The sequence below is a fragment of the Camelus ferus genome, chromosome 5 (genome assembly GCF_009834535.1).
Source record: "Camelus ferus isolate YT-003-E chromosome 5, BCGSAC_Cfer_1.0, whole genome shotgun sequence".
Classification (NCBI taxonomy): domain Eukaryota; kingdom Metazoa; phylum Chordata; class Mammalia; order Artiodactyla; family Camelidae; genus Camelus; species Camelus ferus.
In genome coordinates this window covers 27,701,219-27,723,815 of record NC_045700.1, presented here as the reverse complement: position 1 = coordinate 27,723,815, position 22,597 = coordinate 27,701,219, and the positions used below count along the sequence as shown (strand labels likewise).

Genomic DNA, 22,597 nt, shown 5'->3' with positions numbered 1-22,597 from the left:
AGTTACTGAAAGAAAACTCAGAAGCTCTACACTGGGCTTTTTAAACATTTATAGCCTCCTTTACTTAGAAAGTGTCCCTTTATGTACAACTTAAAAAGCAGACTCATTTGCTGAATGACCTTAGGCTTATGAGTTGAATTAACACTAAATTAAAAATTCTGAACATATCTAGAGTTTCTTTGTTCATGTAAAATGCTTTGAAAAATTCAATTTTAGTGCATTCTACTTAAGTTTTTATGAGTTTGCTTGTATTTCATTTTATATTCATCTACTTAAACCTTCACTTTTCATGAAAGTGGAGAAGGCAGATTCCTTATATTTATTATTATTTTTCTTTATAATGTAGACAACTTCCTTCCAAGCAAACTCTCTTTAAAGGGTAATGTAATTAATTTCAGTTTTGAAGATGGCACTGTTGCCCACAATCCTTGGCCAACTATTTTTCCAGGAGTACTAACAGCTTCTGTGAAAGTAACTAAAATTTCAGAGGGATCTTGTGATGTAGAATTCTCATAAAATATAAAGCTGTTAGACATGTAAAGGGATGTCATCATATTCCAAGATTTTACAGCACTTAAGAATAGTTGTTTAAAATAAGCGAGGAAAAAGTTTAGGAATTAAACAAAAAAAATTCATGTATGGTATGGACAATTTTAAAATAGACAGACAATAATTCTAACTTCCAAAACTATTCAGTATTTGTAGTTATATGACATACATGTCCAAGATAGATGCAAAGAACCCTGTTTTCAAACATGGGTATTTAATTTCTGTTATTTCAATTTTTATTTTGTATTTAGGGATTCTATACTATGTAGTACTCCAGATAAGAGCAAAAGTAGCTTAATGTAATTTCTGACATGCAACAGTGCTCAGAAGAAAGAAAAAGAGGAGAAATAGTAATGCCTGTATAAATTGCTGTGTTAAAGAATGCTTTTTATTTTTTCATTAAAACATATGATAATTCTACTTGTTTCCACATACTTAATAATAGAAAACTCATAGCACAAATATTTCATTGCTTGCCTCCAAAAAATTGTTGACATCCTCTGTGGCCATCTGCCAAGGTGGTCATTCCTCTATGTTTGATGGAATTAGAAAAGTGTCAGGGTTCTGTGGATTGATGAAGGAAAAGATTCTGTGCTCTTGACTTTCGGTATTTATTCCCTTGGTCCTGTTAAAAAGGAAATAAGGGTAAATTTACCAATTTTGAACAGATAGCTAGTTATTCTATATTTCTTTAGATTTGTATTCAAGGACATTTTGAGATTCTTGGTCTCACTGAGAATCACAGAATGTTAGTCTCACACACAGGACTTGGTAAATTTACGACTCCAGGTAAGAAAGAACTATACCAATCAGATGATTCAATCCCCATATTTTGTACCATAGGAAGCTAAAATCCATACAGGTTAAACAACTCAACCAGTGTTATAACCAAATGGTGACAGAGCCAGCATAAGGAACTAGTTCTTATTAGTCCAAGTTTAGGGCTCCTTCCTCTAGTTGTCTCCCAGCAGGTAGAAGAGAAGACTCTTTGGAGGAAGGAGGGAGTTTGGGAATAGCATTATCATGACCAAGCTAATCTCTCAGCCCTATTGCTTAGAGAAAAAGACTAGAAAGAAACAATGTGGTGTTTATGGTTAAATAATACTTAGATTAATTCAAAGCACAGCATTTGCTCAGTGCTTTGATATTTTATTAAAGTATATTTATTTTTTAAAGTATAACTAAGATATTATTTTATTAAAAATGACCAGTCACTGCTAAATTTATGAATTTCATCCAGTTATGATAATTTATTTCTCCCAATCCTTCCTACTGTAACAATCTATTACCCACATAGCCAAAGAGTGATATTTTTATTATCCAAAGAGCAACAAAGTAATATTTTTGAAAAGAAAATTGGATTTTAGACACTCTCTTGGTCAAAACCCTTCAAAGAGATCCCATTAACATGTATGATAAAATCCAAAGGTCTTATCTTCCCGTAGATGACTGGGCGCCTTCCTAAACAAACTTCCTACCTTCCAGCACTCACCCCTCTCCCTAATGTTCCTGATTTTCTATATCCATATGTGCTTAATTTCCATTTATATTTATAATTTCTAGGTACTATACAGCCTAACACAATCCCTGGTGGGGGGCAGAGGTGTTTTGGAATTAACTATTACTTGAGTTTTTAAAGGTAATATGGTAAATGTACAGTAATTATGTAATAGGCACCCTTCCCCGCAATCTGAGAGGTCTGGGACAGCACTCTGAAATAAAATAAGTTAATATCTCTATAGCCAAACATATATTCATTCTATGTGGTATTTTTAAAATAGCTCATATCACTTTTACTACTAAATAAGTTAAGATTAGGTCAGGTTTTACCATTATATTACTTGCAGAAACTTTCAGTTTCTAAATTTTGGAACTGCAGATCAGGGATTGTAGAATACACTACATATTTGTTTACTGCCTGTCTCTCCTATCTATGTTCTCAAGACCAGTTTGTTTTCCTGCTGTATGCCCAGTGCCTAATAAATAATAAGTACTAAATAAATATTAGTTAAGTGGATAAGTGAAGGCTTCTGTAAGGATTAGTTTTTTGTTCATTTGTTTGTTATATTGTAAGTAAATCCTATCATATAATAATAGAATTCTTCTCAATTGAAGGAATAGTTAAAAATTATTTTAAAAGCTTCTTAAAATTTTTTCCTCTTTTATAGTTCACTGAAAGAAAAAACATGATAAACAGCATTTAGATAAAACTACAAGAAACAACACCTGGGCTATGTAACATAGTGGGAAGGGTTCTCAAATGGAATTCTAGAGATCCAAGTGCTTCCCTGCATTCCCATTTTCTACTTAACCACTTATTTATCATTTATCCATCCATCTTCCTTCCATCCATCTACCACTTTCTCTTTGATTTAGTAATCTCACCATTCTCGGCCCAATTCACTACCTGTAAAATCAGAGGGCAGAACTCAATCTTTAATAGTTCTATGATTTTACTAACAGTTAAATAATTGAGGCAGTAACCACTCTGACTCTCCCCGAAGTCAGCTAGCCAGTCCGAAAGATGTATAGTCTTGTTCATCTAATCTCCAGTTAAAAAATTAGAGACTAGTTTTTAATTAAAGCCTGTTTAATTCCAATGAAGTGACACATTTGCCAAATATCTACTTTACGCCACAGATACACAATACTGAACTTTTGTTTCTGCATAACAGTATGCCTAGTAATAAACATCTACTGAGCATTTACTGTGTGCCAGGCATTATTTTAAGCTCTTCACATATAGTATTCCTTGCTGTCTTGACTTTTACTCTGAGGAACAAATGCTTCAGATAGCTGTAGGTCCAAGGAAGATGAGAGACACGTGGCACAGACGCAGACCCACCCTACACGTGGAACCACGTCCAGCTGAGCCCAGTCTGGATGACACCTACTCCTGCTTACCTGCAGACTTCTGAGCAATAATTAAAAGGTTATTGTGGTATGCCAATGAGATTTTTGTGGTGGTCTGTGCTGCAGCAAAAGCTCACTGATAAAATTCCTTTTTATAGACAGCAAAGATGACAGTCAGAGATTAACTTGTCCAAACTTTCACAGCTAATAAAGAGGCAGAGCTGGGATATGAAGCCATACAAGTCTGGCTCAAAGCCCTACATGCTTAGCCTCTATGCTATACTGCCATTACATTAAACTGGCTGTCTCATATTAAGCCATTTATAAATATGGCAGCAGGTGATCTGGCATATATGAAAATTCAGAATTGTAAATATAGTCTAATTGTCAGTGGACAAAGCAGTCTTGTGCCTTTGAGTGTAATGTTTCATCTTGAGACACTAATAAATATAAAATATATATACTCTTCTGGAATCAGATTAGTAAGACTATGTATCTCTTGAGGTAGCTTCCCAGCTCACCTTGATACCAAACAGTGGTCCTCAGTGCTGACAGCTCTACTGTACAATTCTACTCTCTGACTTTGGCTGAAGAATTCAGATAAGCATCTGTGATCCAAACAGACTTGGGCGCTTTGTACTCTTAGGTGTCTAAGCTGACTGCAATGAACCCGCACCAGGAACCCAGCCCTGTTTACTCATCACCCGGCTGGAGCGAGTCAGTGAACAAAAATCAAACACCAGGGAGAGGGCTCACGAGGCTTGTGGCCCTCCCTCCACACAGGAGGAATCATTTTCACTTGCTCACAGGGTGCTGCGTACACAGGCCTCCAACCTGGCACTTCAAATGAGAGGTCCTGGTGTGAAATGGCAGGGCTCACTGGCAGAGTGCAGAAGGCTGCGCGCGCACCTCAACCCAAGATGGCGGTGACGGGCGTGTGCAGAGAGGCTGCGCCCAGCACCGCATTCTGGAACCTGAGCAGCTCAGCTGGGCCCGCCCCTTCCCGCCTGACCCAAGCCCGATAAAGCTGCCCTGCCCCAGGTCTGGGAGAAGCGTTATGCTCTAGCATGTAATCTCTCACCTGTTGACTCTTTGATTAACGAATAAAGATTTCTTTTGCTTCTGGAAAAAAAAAAAAAAGCTTGAAATTCGAAAAAAAGAACTTATAAAATAGCTTGAAATTTGGACCCTCAAGTGGGAGCCCCCATCAGTGGCTTTACTCTAGAGAAAGCTAAAGGCCCCAGAGTTCCCCTGGTTCCTTTTCTTCCCACCTGTCAATTTCACGAGATACTCTAGTATCTTCTTAGGCAAATGACGTTTTTAAATAAGCTTCCCAAATTCTGTTTTTCTTCTCTATGTAGAGAACTACACTTTAGTAAAGTTGCATAAAGTAGATTTCCTTTTTAATCCTACGTATTTTATATCGTTAAAAATTTTTGTTTATAAGGAGCTTTCTATATTTCTTTTGATAATGAATGGTAAGCAAACATTCGGGATTATTTGTATCACTGATTCACTCAAACTATTTATGAGAAACACATATATTCTAGATATTGTTTTGGGTACTGGAGATACAGCAGGGATGAGAAACAGTCTCTGCCCTCATAAAGGAATAAGAAAGAATATGTGGAATATAATTTAAAATGTACATCTTAGATCTATACAGTAAGGAGAGAAGAGTAGCTTATAAGAGAGAGTATGAAGGCAGAATGTCTGAGGAAAGTTTATGTGCAATCCTTAATCTATACTTAATCTTCAAGAGGAATATATCAGCATATACAGGGAACCCTGCAAGAAATCATAAATAAGAGTAAACAGTAAAGTGCTACTACCACCCCAATGGCAATGTTTGTATTACATTTTTTACTCTACCAGTGATTTCATATATACTCCTAAATGTAAACTTTTCATACTTCTTCCAGATGAGCAGGAAAGAAAATGGAGCCTTAGAGGTTTGAGAAACATGACTACTTTGAGTAGTGGTAGATCCAGCTACAGCCTGGTTTCCAATTTTCCCAGTTTTCCTTTCCATTATACGACACTACATCATCTTAACAAAAGACAATTAGTTTCACAGCAGGCAGTGCTGAAATTTCCTTTTATTTACTTCTGTAAGCTACTTGTTAAGTGGGACAAAGAAGCAACATTACTGGGGTCACACAGAAGCTGTTGGTAAGAAATTGAACATCTTTTGTCATCAGATGTAAGCTCAAATCACTTTGAGATGGCATGATAGAATTGGTATTGGACAAGTTTAAGAATTTACTACCACAGCACATTTTCCCAACCAGTAGATTTAACCATCTAGAGTAGGCTTTGGCAAACTTCAGCCGGCAAAACAAACCAGTTTACCACCTGTTTTTGTAATGTCCCTCCAGCCAAAAATGGTATTTACATTTTAAATGGTTCACAAAGCATCAAAAGAAAAAAAATCATGACACTTGGAAATTATAAGAAATTCAAATTTCACTGCCCTTAAATAAAGCTGGCACAGAGTCATGCTCACTTGTTCAGGTATTGCCTATGACTGCTTTCACACCTAGACAGCAGTTGAGGACCTGCCGGCCAGAGAAGCTTAAAATATTTACTATCTGGCCTTTTACAGAAAAAGTTTGTGTGATCTAGACAGTCACAGAATTTTCCAAGGAATTCAGAATGTTAAAGGCAGTAATAACATCTGCTCAAATTTGTAATTTAAAAAATTAACCACATAGTTATTTAAGTATTTCCTCCCCTTACAATGGAATGATCTGAGAGCACTTGAGACATATGACTGAATGACTATCCCAGGGGCCTGAGACTTAGGCAGCTGATCACTTGGATGGCTTCCTTGACACCATGGTGTTTGTGATTATTATAGAGGTTTAAATTGTTTAACTACCAGCCCTACATTTTCAAATTTACTGCCACATAGATTGCTGGTTAAAGAAGCAAGCACAAAGAAACATTTGGTGACATATAATTAATGAGGAGCATAAAAATCCTATGAAGCCTGTAAATCTGCCTTAAGATGACTGTCATCAAATCTATAAGTTGCATTTATCTAATCAAAAGGAACCCTTAGAAGACTCAAATACTTTAATAAAAGTCAGTATTTAACAGAATATGGTAATTTAAGAAATGAATATGGTGATGAGCATATGCAAAATTTCCTTGAGTAAAATTTTCTTATTTGGAAATTAAAATCAGCTGATTTTGAAAGCAGATTTACAGGCTTCATAGGATTTTTATGCTGCAAACAGTTTTCTAAATATTTATGTTTTTGTAACTTATCACATTTAGAAATGATATTTTTCTGAATGTTCACTACCGAGGTCCAATTCCCCTTGATTTGCAATCTTCATAAACTTTGTGCTGTGATCCAAATTTTAACAATATGAGTTCCCAACATTTTTGTAACTTATGACATCCTTCTTGAAAATTTTAACATTTACCTATTTAAAAAATGTTGAGAAACAATGTACAAAGAATAGGGGAAAAGTGGTAATATTTATCCTCTCTACTTATTCATTTATTATTCTTTGAGCAAACAGATGAGGAGGAAATTCTTTGCTAGCTATTGTAGAAAAAAGCCAAAGATAAAATGACATTTTTTGTTTTCAAGGAGCTTACAGGCTGGTGGCTGCAAGATCAAGAGGTATACAGACTGTTAAAGTACATTTTGATAACTTCTTTAATAAATGTAAATTATGTTGCTCATAGATGTAAAGAAGCTGCTACATTATAATCTAGAATAAAAATGAACTCAGTTTCTGGTGGTGAAAACAGAAGAGAGAGAGTGAATGAGAGATATTAATAAGGTACACTCCACTGGGCAATTAGATAATGGAAGTAAGACAAATATTTAAAATTATTATCAATAATGATGTCCTTTACTTAGAGATATAAGAAATGAAGGGTCTAGTGAATATTTACTTAGAAAAAAAAGATAAATTGAGTATTTCCTCAACAGATGACCAAACTCTCATTTTCTCTTAATTTCTAGACAGTACACACAATACTTTAATGTAAAACTTTTGGGAGCCAGAGGTGTTTTGGAATTAAGAACTTCTTAGAGTTTTGAAAGGTAAGCTTAAATCCATCACAACTATGAAATAAACATACCAAAAAAAAAACAAAAACCCCACAGGTTTTTGATGCCTAAAACATACATCAAAGACTGCCCAGAAATAAACGATAATTTTAGGCTTCTTATCATTGTAGAAAAATAACTGATTCAAAAAGAATAAACTATCATGAGTTGATGAATAGGTATACAAAATGTAGTAACTCATACAGTGGAGTATTATTTGGCCATAATAAGGAATGAAATTCTGACACATGTTACAACATGGATGAAACTTGAAAGCATTATGCTAAGTAAAAGGAGACAGACACAAAATACCACATATTGTGTGATTCTATGTATATGAGATGTCCAGAATAGCCAATCCATAGTGACAAAAAGAAAATTAATGATTGCCAGGGGAATGAAGGGGAATGAAGAGTAACTATTAATGGGTACAGGATTTCTTTTTGGGGTGATGAAAATATTCCAGAATAAGTGGTGAAGGATACACAACATTGTGAATATACTAAAAAGCACTGAATTGTACAAGTTAAAATTGTGAACTTTATAGCTTATAAATTATATTTCAATAAAGCTGTGATTAAAACTTTTTCTATAAAAAAGAATGAACTCATTTTTTAAGAGAATCTTCAATTTCTTAAGTATTAAAAATAAACCGCTAAGATGAATTATACCAGGGAAATATTTCTCCTTGTGACTGTTAATAACCCACATTGATCTTATAAGATGTAGCTAAAGACAAAAACAAAAACAAAAACAAAAACAAAAACAAACCAGCAATAAAGTTCTTCAGATATTTCACATTTAAAAATTTAAACACAAAAAAATCTAAACATGAAACACACATAATTAGTATGGATAAGTAAAGAAACATAGGAAAATAATTAAATAACAGACTAACTTTGGTTTAGACTGTAGTTTTTCCTTACTTCAATGACATAACAAAAATTAAAAATTCTAATTAAATGCTGAAAATAGTTATAAAGAGTTAATCTGGTAATTTCTTTTCTCTGAATTCAAAGTCCAAATTCTTTTTATTCCAAATTAAGTTAGAGAATATTTAGAAACCAATCTAAAAACTACAATAGGATCACTGTGAACAATGGTTTTTGGAAACTGGAGTAAATTTAAAAATGAAGATTTAACCAGAAGAATGAAAGAATGAAGATATTAGAATCTGTCTGAATTTGAACCACCTTATGTTTTAACATGCAGAAAATGAATTATAGAGGGAAAAAGAAACAAGGAAAGAGACAGCAAAATCCAGCAAAATCTATGTTCATTTATTTGGGTCCCATACTGATGTTCCAAGGAGGCTTGAGCTGAAGTTATTATTCACTAGAATACATAAATTGGCTTGATAATTCATGTATTAAGCTCAGCTGAAATCTGCTTCCCCTGGCAGATCACATCAGTGAGTAAAAAGCAATTTACTCCAGTGGATTGGGAAAGTCTAACTGAAGTTACAACTGCATAATCTTCATATACATATACATGAAAACTTACATATATTTACTGAAAATTTATAAGAATAAAAAAGCTTTATATACATATATATATATATAAATATATAAAACAGGAAACCAATGCACTTTCTTTAATATTCATAGAAAATAAATTGTAACAGGATAATATTCTTACCAAATTATCAATGTTTATTTAGTTATCTAAATTATTTTTATTATTAATGTATTTTACCCACAATGAGCAATGTAAGTATAATAACTAAATCTCATTTTAGAAATATAACACAATAATGATTACTAGATTCTAGTAGGTGGCCATGAGATAAATTCAAGCAGATCCCAATTTATTATGTGGTAAATCACAACACTTTTTTGTTGTTTTGGCCTTTTAAGATCATAGTTTCTTATTTAAAAATTTAATAATATAAAGTATAAAATATAATTGGATCTAGGTAATTTAGTAGAATGTGAGCTTCCTAATCATTTTATAAAACCTGCTATCTCTTGAATAGTATGTGTAAAATAATGTGGTATAACAGAAGTATTAGAAAAAATAATTCAGCAGTCTTTCATAAGCAGTACACTCTAAACATTGGAGATAGAAAGGGATGATGGGTAATGTAAATATATGTGAAGATAACATAGTGGTAGCAACTGACTTGTATGAAAATCAGTCTATAGATCCTATTTAGGATGAAGAAATTGGCTAATGCTTACAGCTGGAAATAAGTTGTTTTAATCGCTTTACTTTTTTTCTGAAATGAAAAAAATTATTAAAATAACATGTAAAGATACCATGATCAAATAGTATTTATTATACTTCTTAAATAAAATCCACATTAGAAATTTAGCTGAAACTGAAAAGCAATGAACAACTAATGCCTTCAACAGGTAGTAATTTTTTAAAAATATTTTTATTACCAAGTAATATATGAAACAAAATCTCAAACAACACAAAAATATGTATAATAATATATACACAATCATGTGTAGCAAATTGAGCTATATAGACTATTATGTTGACATAATCAGTTTTAGAAGATGATAAAAAGACTGTGTTCATGACACTTCCAAACTCATTCTATGAGGCCCTGATACCAAAACCAGACAAAGACACCACAAAAAAAAAAAAAAAAAAAGAAAAAGAAAATAACAGGCCAACATCATGGATGAATAGAGATTTAAAAGGATCATACACCATCATGATCAAGTGGGATTTATCCCAGGGACATAAGCATGGTTCAGTATCATAAATCAGTCATTGCAATCATATTAACAAACTAAAGAATAAAAATCATGTGATCATCTCACATGATTAGATGCAGAAATAGCTTTTGTCATAACCCAACATCCACTTACGATATAAACTCTCAACAAAGCAGGTATAGAGGGAACATAAAACACAATAAAGGATATATATGACAAATCGACAGCCAACATCATACTCAATGGTGAAAAGCTGAAAGCTTTTCCTCTAAGATCAGGAATGAGACAAGGATGCCCACTCTTGCCACTTTTATTCAACATAGTATTGGACGTCCTAGCCATAGCAATGGGACAAGAAAAATAAATATTAAAAATCCAAATTGGAAAGGAAGAAGTAAAAAGTTACTGTTTGCATATGACATGATACTTCACAGAAAAAACCCTAAAGTCTCCACCAAAATCCAATTAAAACTAACAAATGAATTCAGTAAAGCTGCAGGATACAAAATTAATATACAGAAATCTGTTGCACTTCTATACAGTAACAATGAACTATCGATCAGAAAGTGAAATTAAGAAAACAATCCCGCTTACAATTGCATCAAAAAGAATAAAAACCTATGAATAGATCTAAGGAGGTAAAAGACTCGTATTCAGAAAACTGTAAGATTCTGATGAAAGATGACACAAAATGATGGAAGGATATATCATGCTCATGGGTTGGAAAGATTGATATTGTTAAAATGACCTTACTACTTAAGGTTCATTGAACAGTACTGGTTCGTTGTAATCTTTATCAAAATGTCTATTGCATTTTTTAAAGAACTAGAACAAATAATTCTAAAATTTGTATGGAAACACATAAGACTCTAGAGTAGACAAAACAATCCTGAGGAAGAAGAAGAAAGCTGGAGGTGTCAAGCTTCCTGACTTCAAACTACACCAAAAAAAGAACCAAAAAAACCCAACAAAAACCCTGAAAAAGCTACAGTAATCAAAACAGTATGGTACTGGCACAAAAACAGTATTAATTGAACAGTATAAATGGAACAGAATAGAGAGCAAACAAATGAATTCACCCTCATATGATCAATTAGTCTATGACAAAGGAGGCAAGAATATACAATGGGAAAAAGACAGCCTCTTCAATAAACAATGTTGGAAAAATTGGACAGCAATATGAATAAAGATTAAACTGGACTGCTTTCTTATACCATATACAAATAAACTCAAAAGGGATTAAAGACTTAAACATAAAACATGAAACCACAAAACTCCTAGAAGAAAATATAGGCAATATGCTCTTTGATGTCAGTCTTAGCAATAGTTTTTTGGATACGTCTCCTTAGGCAATGAAAACAAAAGAAACACAAATGGACTACATCAAAGTAAAAAGCTCTTGAACAGCAAAGGAAGCTATCAATAAAACTAAAAGGCTGTAAAGAATGGGAGAAGATATTTGCAAACAATATATTTGATAAGGGGTTAATATTCAAAATGTACAATGAACTCATATAACTCAACAGCAAAAAAAAAAAAAAAATCTTATTAAAGAATAGGCTGAAAACCTGAATAGACTTTTTTTTTTCCAAGACATACAGCAGCCAACAGGGTCATAAAAAGATGCTCAACATCACTAGTCATCAGGGAAATGTGAATCAAAACCACAATGAGATATCACCTCACACCTATAAAAATGGCTACTATCAAAAAGAAAACAAATAATAAGTGTGGGAGAGAATATGGAAAAAAGGGAGCTCTTGTGCACTGTTGGTGGCTATGTAAATTGGTGTTCTCACTATGGAATACAGTATAGAGATATCTCAAAAAATTATAACTACCATATAATCCAGCATTTCCATTTCTGGACATTTTCCCAAAGAAAACAAAAACACTAATTCAAAAAGATATATGCACTATATGTTCACTGCAGCATTATTCACAATAGCCAAGATATAGAAGCAGCCTAAGTGCCCTTTGATAGACGAATGAATAATGAAGATGTGGTATATAGATGCAATGGAATACTACTAAGACATAAAAAAGAAATTTTGCCATTTGTTGGCAACATGGATGGACCAAGAGGGTATTATGTTAAGTGAAATAAGTTAAAGACAAATACCATATGATTTCACTTATATGTGAAATCTGAAAAACAAGTGAACAAACATAATAAAACAGAAACAAAGTTATAGATACAGACAATAATCAGGTAGTTGCTAGAGGGGAGGTGGGGGTGGGGGTGGGGGAAGAAATAGGTGAGTGAAATTAAGCAAACTTCCAGTTGCAAAATATATCAGTCACGGGTATGAAATGTACAGTGTGGGGAATTATAGTCAGTAACTATGAAATATCTTTGTATGGTGACAGATGGTAACTAGACTTACTGTGATAATTTTGTAATGTTTAGAAATACCAAATCACTATGTTGTGCACCAGGAAGTAACCTAGTGTTGTAGGTCAATTATACTTCAAAAAACAAACTCATAGAAAAAGAAATCAGATCTGTGGTTACCATAGGTAGGGGCAGGGATGGGGGAATTGGATGAAGGTGGTCAAAATGTATAAACTTCCAGTTATAAGATAAATAAATACTAGGGATGAAATGTACAACATGATTAATATGATTAACACTGCTGTATGTTATATATCAAAGCTGTTAGGAAAGTGAATCCTAAGAGTTCTTTCTCATCACAAGGAAAAAAAATTTTTTTTTCTTTTTCTTTTAATTTGTATCTATATGAGATGATAGATGTTCACTGAACTTATTGTGGTAATCATTTAATGATATATGTAAGTGAAATCATTATGCTGTATACCTTAAACTTACACAGTGCTATATGTTAATTTTATCTCAATAAAACTGGAAGGAAAAAAACCTTCTGTATTCCTGGAAAAAATCAAATGAAGGTACAATATAGTATACCAATATCAATGAAAAGATAAAAGTAATAATAAAGGTTAAAAACTACATTTGGAAGTTTTTATATGAAATATAAAAATATGTTTAATAAACCCCATGCAGAAACATTACTGGAGACAATTAAAATTTAATTTGCTTCAAATAAATTCTTTTACTTATAGAACAGAGGCACCTGGTGACACTATTTCTATTAACTTTATACTTCATGAAAATATTTTCTTTGCTATTAAAAGTTTTCATTTAAAGTTTCTAAGAAAAATTAGTAATTAAAGAGAAAAGCTGGGGAATTAAGAGTCCATATAACTGACAAACAGGCAAAGAGTCTATAAAAATAACTGTAACAGTCAAGTGATGTTTATAGGCAACTTAAAAAAAAAGAATCAACTGACAGCTAAAAAATGTAAAGCCAAAATTAGATATATAGCAAAACACAAAATTGTTTCTAGTCACTTATTCCAACTGGAAGAAATGAAGAGTTCAATAACTGAAATCTATGGAGAACACTACATACTGACTCTCATTAAATACAGGTAGTAACTTAGTACCCACTAGTAAAAGGGTCTCATTGTTGAGTTGTTTCTGGATTTGTGTATATTTCCTAGAACCAGCCCACACAGAGAATTCAGAAAAGAACTCAGATAGTGGGTCAAGTGAAGATACTCTACCAGATGGCTGTGGTGTATACCTTCAGTGTCTAACGATTATCTCCAATATCATGCCTTGCATTGCTTCTAAATGTAGCCCACATTCCCTCTTTACTATTGATTGTGGGTTATTATTTACATCTTTTATGTAAGTTTAATCCAGCCTTTGCTATTTCCCTCTTTTCATTTTCAACGTTTTTTCATCCCCCTTTTTTAATGTTCTCTTACCAGCTGTACTCACTGGATGTTCAATCTGGCTGATAATCCATCTAACTCTTCTGATACTTTTAAGAATTTGTTTCATAGTTTCATAGAATTCTTACTTAAGTTCAAAACAAGTACCATGTTCATTTTTAAAACTGCAAAATCTAAAGTAAAAGAGTAAACAAGTAAGCACTCTGAAATGCATTCCTGTCTTTAAAATGGTCACTACCTGTCTGTCACCTCAATTTTTAAATTGAGATCTATCTTATATTTGCCACCTGCTAATGTAGTAAAAATAACAGGCGTGGTTTACTAAGGATCATTTGATGCTAGTAGCTTTATTGTCTATACTGAGCATATAAAAACATGCTCCGCTAAACCTTGGGGAAATGTATCTAAGTTTTATATAAACATAAATAACCATATATGTATTACTTGTAAAATTATTAAAATGAGAACATTCTATGTACAATGTCCTATAACTCACCTTTTTTATTTAACAAGGGCATCTTTCCATAATACCATAGAGAGGTACTTCTATAGACCAGATGAGACCTATGTCGTGCAGTTCAATGTGGCTGGAGAAAAACCCATAACCATACTGACTGGACTCACTTGTAAATTCATGAAGAACTCAAGTGGGCTCTTAATGCTCCCAGCGAACCATAGTATGATCCCCTAGTTTATTCAATCTCTCATTTTCTTAGATAATATTTTCACACCTGTTCCTCTAGTCTTCTCCCTCATACTCCCAATCTAGTCTATATGAAATCCAACTGACAATTTCAAATTATATCCAACTCCAATGACTTCTCATCACTTGCACTGCCACTCTCCATTAGCCTATATGTAATTATAATTGGCAAAACCAATCAGAGTAAGCTTTTCAAAATTTGTCAGATCATATTATTTCTCTCCTAAGACATAAACAAAGTCCAATGGATATCATTACTTTTCTGACCCCATATCCTACCACTGTCCCTCTTGCTCTGCTCAAGACACACTGGCCTCTAACCCTTTTATTTACAACAACTGACTCATGTTCCTCCCCAATGAGTTCAAACTGGTTGTTCTCCCTACCTGGGAACATTCTTTCCTCAGATAGCCACATGACTAACTGCCTTGCTTCTTTTAAGTCTTTGCTTAAATTTGCTCTTTCTTGATAAGACTTATCCTGCTAATCCTATGTAATATTGCAACACCTCCTCCTAATTCGACTTACCCTCTTTTATGTTTTTTTTATAGCACTTATTATCTTCTCACATACATTACCTATTTATTATGATTATTTTTTAATGTCTGTCTCCTACCACTAAAACGTAAGCTCCATAAGGATTGGGAATTTTTTTTGTTTTGTTCACTGATCCTAAGCACCTAAAACAGTGCCTGGAACAAAGTAGGCCCTCAATAAATACTTGAAGAAAAAAAGAACAAAAATTTATTCACTTAATTCAAATAGCTAAGATATACATTAATTTTAAAACACTTTAAAAGCTTAAAATATTTTATTGTAAAATTTACCTCCCACTCCTGTTCTCCATGTATCCAATTTCTATTCCCTCCCCATGAGATAATGTCATCACTGTTACTATTTCCTTGTGTTTCCTTGCAGTGATTTTTCTGCATAAGTAAGCATATATAAATGAACATTCTTTTCTCCATTATCTTTGAACCACAAAGGTGGCATCCTATATATACTGCTCTGCATTTGTAATATTTTAATTTTAATTGTAATTAGAAAAAAATGAATAGACCATGAAGATTTTTATTAGAAATAACAAGGTTCTTGGTTGGTTTATAACAGCTGAACAGTATTCTATTCTGGATATCATACAGTTAAATTTGACCCATTTAGATACACATTTAAGTTTCTCCAACATTTGCTTTTAAATATTGCTAAGAATAACTTTGTATCTATCTCATAAAGGACTATATCAGTGGATAAATTCCAAAAAATAATTAACTAGGTCAATAGAAAACGTGTTTTTCTAATTTTGACAGATACTGCCAATTACTCTCCATATGGTTTGTGTCCATTTATATTCTACCAGGAACATAAAAGAATGCCTCCATTCTCACCAAGCTTATTAAATCCAATTTTGAGAAATTTGTAAATTCCAATAGCTGAGTAGTAGTATTTCACTGTGGCTTAAACCTGCTTTTCTTTTATCAGGTATGAGGTTAAAATTTCCATATGAGTAAAAGCCATTTGTATTTCTTCATTGTTAACATTCTTTCATGTACTTTGTCATTTTTCGGACAGCAATGTTAGTCTTTTAACTTATTTTGTATTTTTTAAGTATATTTAAAAAATTTAGCCACTTGAATAGGAATTGCAAACTTTCAATGTTTGTAGTTTGTCTTTTGATTTTGCTTATACGTATGTGTGTGTTAAAAAATGTGGTCAAATTTATGAATCATTTTATTTTATGGCTTCAAGATTTTGTTTTGAAGGGTTTTTCTACTCTAAAGTCATAAGAAAAAACCTCTCATGTTTTCTGAGTACCTCTGTGGCTTCATATTTTACATTTGAATATTTGATCCATTTAGAGTATATCTTGCTGTATGGTGTGAAGTGTGGATTCAACTTTCCTTTCCAGATCGCTAACCAGTTGTCCCAACATGTACTAAATGGTACATTTTTTCCCACTGATATGAGATGCCATCCTCAATTTCAACTTATAAGTCTATTGCTGGAGTTTATAACCCTGTCCATTCTGTCATTTCATACATCAATATAGCCTTTTCAACTAGGGTTCTGTGACAGAATTAAATTCTACAAAAATGCTATGTGACTCTTTTAGTACTTTCCTAATCTCCCAAGAAGAGTATATAGCTAATACCATTTTACATGCAGAGGAAGTTAATTCACTACATACATAGACTAAATGATGGCCATCTGAAGATACCATGTCCTAATTCCTATAAAATGTAAATGTTACCTTATAAGGAAGAAAGGTCTTTCCAGATGTAATTAGGTCAAGGCTTTTGAAATGGGGACACTACTCTGGATTACCCAGTTGAGTCCTAAATGAAATCACAAGGGTCCTTATAAAGAAAAGTAGACACACACAGAAGGGGAGGTTATGTGGCTCCATACCCTGAGACTGAAGGAGTGGCATGACCATAAGCCAAGGAGTGCTTGCAGCTACTAGAAGCTGGAAGAGGTGAGGAAAGGATTCTTCCCATAGAACATTTAGAGGGAGAACAGACCTTGATTTTGATTTTGGCTCAGTGACACTGATCTCAGACTTCTGGTATCTGGAACTGGGAGAGAATAAATATCTGTTGCATTAAGCCACCAAGTTTTTGGTAATTTGTTACAGCAGCCATAGGAAATTAACAGCATATTTTAGGCTTATGGCACATACCCAAACACCATGTATAGGTACAATATGGCACTAGGGCTTAATTTAAAGTCATTTTGTTAAACATGGAAGTTGCCCATATGGCTCTTGTCCCACAATATCTTAGTGAATTTTCTTGTTCTTTGTAGTAGTCACTCAGTTGATTAACTAAAATCCACTGGATGGCAGTTCCAGGAACACAATCATATGATCTGCACATGGGCTTTTAACTTCATCTTTTAAAATTTCTTTTAAAGTTCTATTATTTTTCTCTTGGCTTTTTCTCATGACACTGGATATCTTTGCAGTGTTCATGGTGTGTTCAAATGCTTTCAACATTTCCTTATTCTTCTCTCACCCCCATGCCTGCTTGATCTGTTTTAGACTGAAAGGAGAATTAATAAACTTTCCAAGTCTAGTGTTTTTGACTATTTTCCCCTGTACATGCATTTTTTGCATTGTAAGTGCTGATGCCACATTATCTGCTTTGTAGATGTTCATAACTGCTGTATCTCATTGTGAACTGCACTCTTGGCATTAAAAAAAATGACTTTGTTCATCTCATTTGATGTTTATGTGGACCGATTCCTCTGGTCTGACATTTAATATTTGTTTGCCTTTATCTGACTTAATTTTTAATCTTGTTTAGTTTTCAACATTTTAAAAGAAATTTAGTTGTGCTTCTTACATATATTAGAGAATAGTATTTGCTCTGTGATTTAGCTGGAAATCCACTTTCTAAAAAACCAACATGAGCTAAAAGCCCATTTACATTAATTTTTCTCTTGTCTGATTCCCTTCAGTACAATATTAAATGATAACTGTGACAGTGGGCATCTGATAAATAGAATTGTTTTTGTTCTTTTATTTTAACTTGTTTTCTTGATTATTTTAAAAAAGAAAATATTTTATTATTAGTTGTTATCTCGTTTTTCTCCGTGTATAATTTCTCTGTAGGTATCTTTGTTCCATTAGTTACCTTTTTATAATTATAAATTTATGCAATTTTGTATTTACAAATTAACTTCTGTAATTTATGTAAATTTGTCTTTTCTCTATTCAAGATCTGTTAGTTCACTTCTATAAGCAATTAAGATATTGGCATATTTCCAATAACTCTGTCCTGCTCTTTTTTTTCCTTCATCATATTTCAGTTAATATTTTAAAATATTTTTCTCTGTACTGTTAAATTCTGCTTACACTTTTATTATTTTCAGCTTTAATAGACATTCTTTGACTTGGAGGAAATAGACAAATTTACAACTACAAAAACCTGGATGTAAAGGGGAGAAAACAGGTCAAGGTAGTGCATCATCTCTATTTTTAGGGAACTGTTTACATTTTGTTCTAGTCTTTATTTTATAGGTAAAACCTTTTTAATGCTTACTGTTCATCCTTCTGTGGTAATTTTTAAGTTATTTCCACCTGAATGGCAGTAGTTCATTTTCTAGGAATTTTTTTCAGCAAAGGCACACTTAATAACAGTATTCTCCAAGTTCAAAAATTGTCTATAGTCTTTATACCTGAAGACACTATGAATTTAAAATACAAAATACATTCTTTTGTATAAGGTCCTGTAGATGTTACTCTACTGTCAGTTGGCCCTAAATGTTGATGTGGATAATATTTTCCTCTTTCCCCCCTTATCAGTGACTTAATCATTTGTTCTAGTGGCCTGTAATTTTCTTTTTTTGTTAGTGTCTTTGTGTGGTTTTGGTATCATGTGATGGTGGCTTCATAGAATGAGTTTGGGAGTATTCCCTCCTTTTCTTCATGTTTAAAGTCCAGTAAGTTCATGAAGCTATGTCTCAGTAATACAGTTCTAGGTTAATTTCCCCTGGTGTGCCTTTTTCAATATGTAGATTCAAATTACCTTCTATTTTATAAAAGTTACTGAATTTTATCTTTAAATATTTGTCCTTTTATTATTTTTCTTTAGTGTCTCTATCTCAATTTATCTACTTATACACAGAATACAAAATTTTCTAATTATTTTATTCTTTCTTTGGTTTCCTTTATTCATTCTTCTCATTTTAATGTTATATATTCCTGAAGAGTACCTTCTATAATGTCTAGTCTCTCTTCTGTTTTTTTCAATTTCGTTTTTGAAATAAGTACTTCTTTTCTAAGTTTGGCCAGCTCATAATTCATCTTCTGATGTTTTACAACATGTTTGTCAGAGTTCTTGCTTTCTGGATCATCAGTTTTTCTCCTAAAGTTGATTGGTTTATTCATGTGCTATCTTCTCCCTCTGTCTCTGTGTCCTTCTATCCATCCCTCTGTGTTCCCTCCTTTCCCTTCCTTTCTTTGTGGAGAAACTCACTCAATATATTTCCAGTAATATCAGGATTCAGATGTAATCACCAAACTCTGAAACAGGCAAGAGCAGCTGAGACCTGGTAGGAGCCACATAAGAGTAAGTGAAGAGAAGCAGTCTTGGAGAAGTGTAGTGGTAAAGAACACCACAGGGCGGCTCTCAGAAAATGATGGCAAGAATATGCCCTGACAGTACATAACACCTTAAGTTGCTACAGGCCTTGTTTATAGTCACAGGTATGGGAACAGAGGTGAGTTGAGTTGTCAGTAGAATGCAGCAGTCTCAGGTTTAGAGAAGTAGAGAAGGTAGGGGCGACACAAAGAATACACAAACAAACCCTTTTTACAGGAAGTTTGTGTCCGTGGCAGAAGAGAAGACTACTTCTTGGAAAGCAAACTTGGAACAATAGTCTGGACCCTCCCTAACCGCCCCCCTGCCCCCCACCCCCCACACATACGTGGTGCCAGATAATACCATTACATTCAGTTGTGAGTAAAAACAAAAAGGAATTAGCAGAGTCCTGGTAACAAAGATACTCTAACAGGATGAAAAGAACAGCAAAAGATAGTGATAGGCAGCAATTGATCACTAGGAAAATGTTACCACAATGCAAGGAAGAGGTTGGAAAATAGATCATTTTCATGTTTATTAGTCATTTGCATTTCTTCCTTGATAAATTACATGTTCAAGTCTTTTATATAAATGGTTGTCTCTTTCATATTAAATTGTTAGCACTTTGTATATTAATAAAATCATCATCTTCCTTGTTGTAGATGCCAACTATCAATTCTTATGTCTTCAAGTGCTTTTTAATTTAATTTATAGATTTTTCTAATTATTTAAAAATTTTATAGTAAAAATTACAAATCTATTATTTTATGGCCTGTAAAGAGTTGCTTTTAAAACAAAATATTAATGTTATCATTATGTTTTCTAAAGATGCTTTAGATTTCACAAATCACATCAATCCTATGCTCAAAACCCACCAATGGCTTCTTGTTACAGTTAAAATAAAACCTAAAGTTTAAATAACTTAATGTGACCTCTAAGTCCCTTACATGTCTGGCTCCTGCAAGAATTTTTTTAGGGGAGATATATAAATATCAAGGATTTCTTTGTAAGTAAGAAAGGATTAAAAAGAAATAAAGACATACTGTCAAATTATGTAAGAAAAACTGAAATAAGATGATAGAAACACACTCAAATGCATCAAAAATTACAGTAACTATTATATGTTTACTGACAATTTCTTTTTGTTAGTGAGTCCATGAATTTCCTGCTTGTGATCTCTACTCCTTTTTCTTTTTGTTCATGGAAATAACTTTAATTATTCTTCTGATAATACATGGTTACAGTAAAATGTCAGACTCTGGAGATAAAGTGAAAATCTTCCAGATTTAACTATAATTTGGTATATATTGTACAGAACATTAGACCAGATGGCTGTCATTTTTTTCTGAACACTTACCTGCCCTGAACATCATAACCTTACATATTTGTTTGTCAAAATATTTACCTTTTACACAGCCTTGACACACTGGCAGTATGGCAACAGTTTTAAGAGTGTAAGAAAGTTAATTGAGAGCATCATTAACCAAAGTTTCTGGTTATAGAATAGTAGAAACCTATTGTAATACAGGATTAATTTAGGTATGTGGCAGTGGGAATTTAAGTCAAGCAAGCTTGGGCAGATCATAGCCTACTGGTCAGGGTTAGTACATTGAATTCCTGTTCAGTTCAAAAGAGGACTGACTGTTACAAGGCTCAGATATGGACACTGAGATTTTCTAGGTATGTCCTGACTGAAAGAAAAGTGGGTATGGGGCTATACCTGCAGCTGGGGAGACCATCAGGTATTATCAGTACCCATGGGAGAGGTACTGGAAGAAGATGAGGGAGAAACTTGAATAGATCAAAAAGCATTAAAGACATAAATAGCATTCAAAGAAACCTCACAACCAGAAAGTTTTACATATGATTTTAAACACACATTAAAGCAACACTAAATTCATATTATATAAAGTTGTTCTAGAAAACAGAAAAAGAGTAAAAGCTACTCATATCATTTTATAAGGCCAGTGTAATTTTAACTGCAAAATCAGATAAGGAAAATGAAGGAAAAAAATTATAGCACATTACATTTAAGAACGTAGATTCTAAAATCCTAAATAAAAAATTTGCTAATCAAATACAATAATATATTAAAATACTGTACCATGATCAAGTAAGGTGTAAACTATCCATATAATTGACAACATTAATATACCACAGGGTAAGTATCATATGATTATTTTAACAGAGGCATAAAAAACATTTTATAAGGTTCGATAGTTCTTTATGGTTAGAATACATGGCATGCTAGACATAGAAGAATCTTTCTTAATGTGGTGAAGGTTTTCTATTAAAAACCTTCAACGAGCATTATACTTAAGTGAGAAATTAGATACATTTTCTTTAACATTGGGTATAAGATGAGAATGCCTACTGTCATTTAACACAGTTTCACGGGAACTGACTGAAGTCTTGGAAAGAAGAAAGAAGTAAAAGGATGGGAAAGGTAGAAATAAGACTGTCATTATTTATAATTGATACATGATCATCTTAGAGGAAAGAATAATCTATTAAGAGTAAGAGAGGTCAGCAATGTTAGAGCCAAGATCAAGTTTCAAAAAAATCAGCAGCATTTTCTATACATCAGCAGTAGACATCAAGAAAATACTTTAATTGAATATTTAAAATATGAGTATCTACTTAAACATCATGTATAACATTAAAAAGTTGAAAAATTGGAAGCAGATTTTTTTAACTATTTAAAACTGATAGGAAATGAATATCTAGAATATACAACAAATTCTTGAAAAATACTAATCAACAAACAGGAACCCATATAAATAAAGAATATGAACAAGGAATTTCAGAAGAAGGAAGCCAAAAGGGCAAACAAGAATATGAAAGAAATAGTCAAACTCATTAGTGATAAGCGGAATTCAGATTGACACAATGAGCTATAGAATCACAC

At 32.9% G+C, this 22,597-nt stretch overlaps 1 long non-coding RNA gene across 2 annotated transcripts in view; it reads right to left on the bottom strand.

The window, feature by feature from the left end:
- Positions 1-1,026: 1,026 nt before the first annotated feature.
- LOC106730005 overlaps positions 1,027-22,597 on the bottom strand; it is a 161,269-nt gene continuing 139,698 nt past the window's right edge. For both annotated transcript variants that reach the window (XR_004319844.1, XR_001366423.2), the window contains one exon: positions 1,027-1,174. This is a non-coding gene — a long non-coding RNA (uncharacterized LOC106730005). The remainder of the gene's footprint in view (positions 1,175-22,597) is intronic.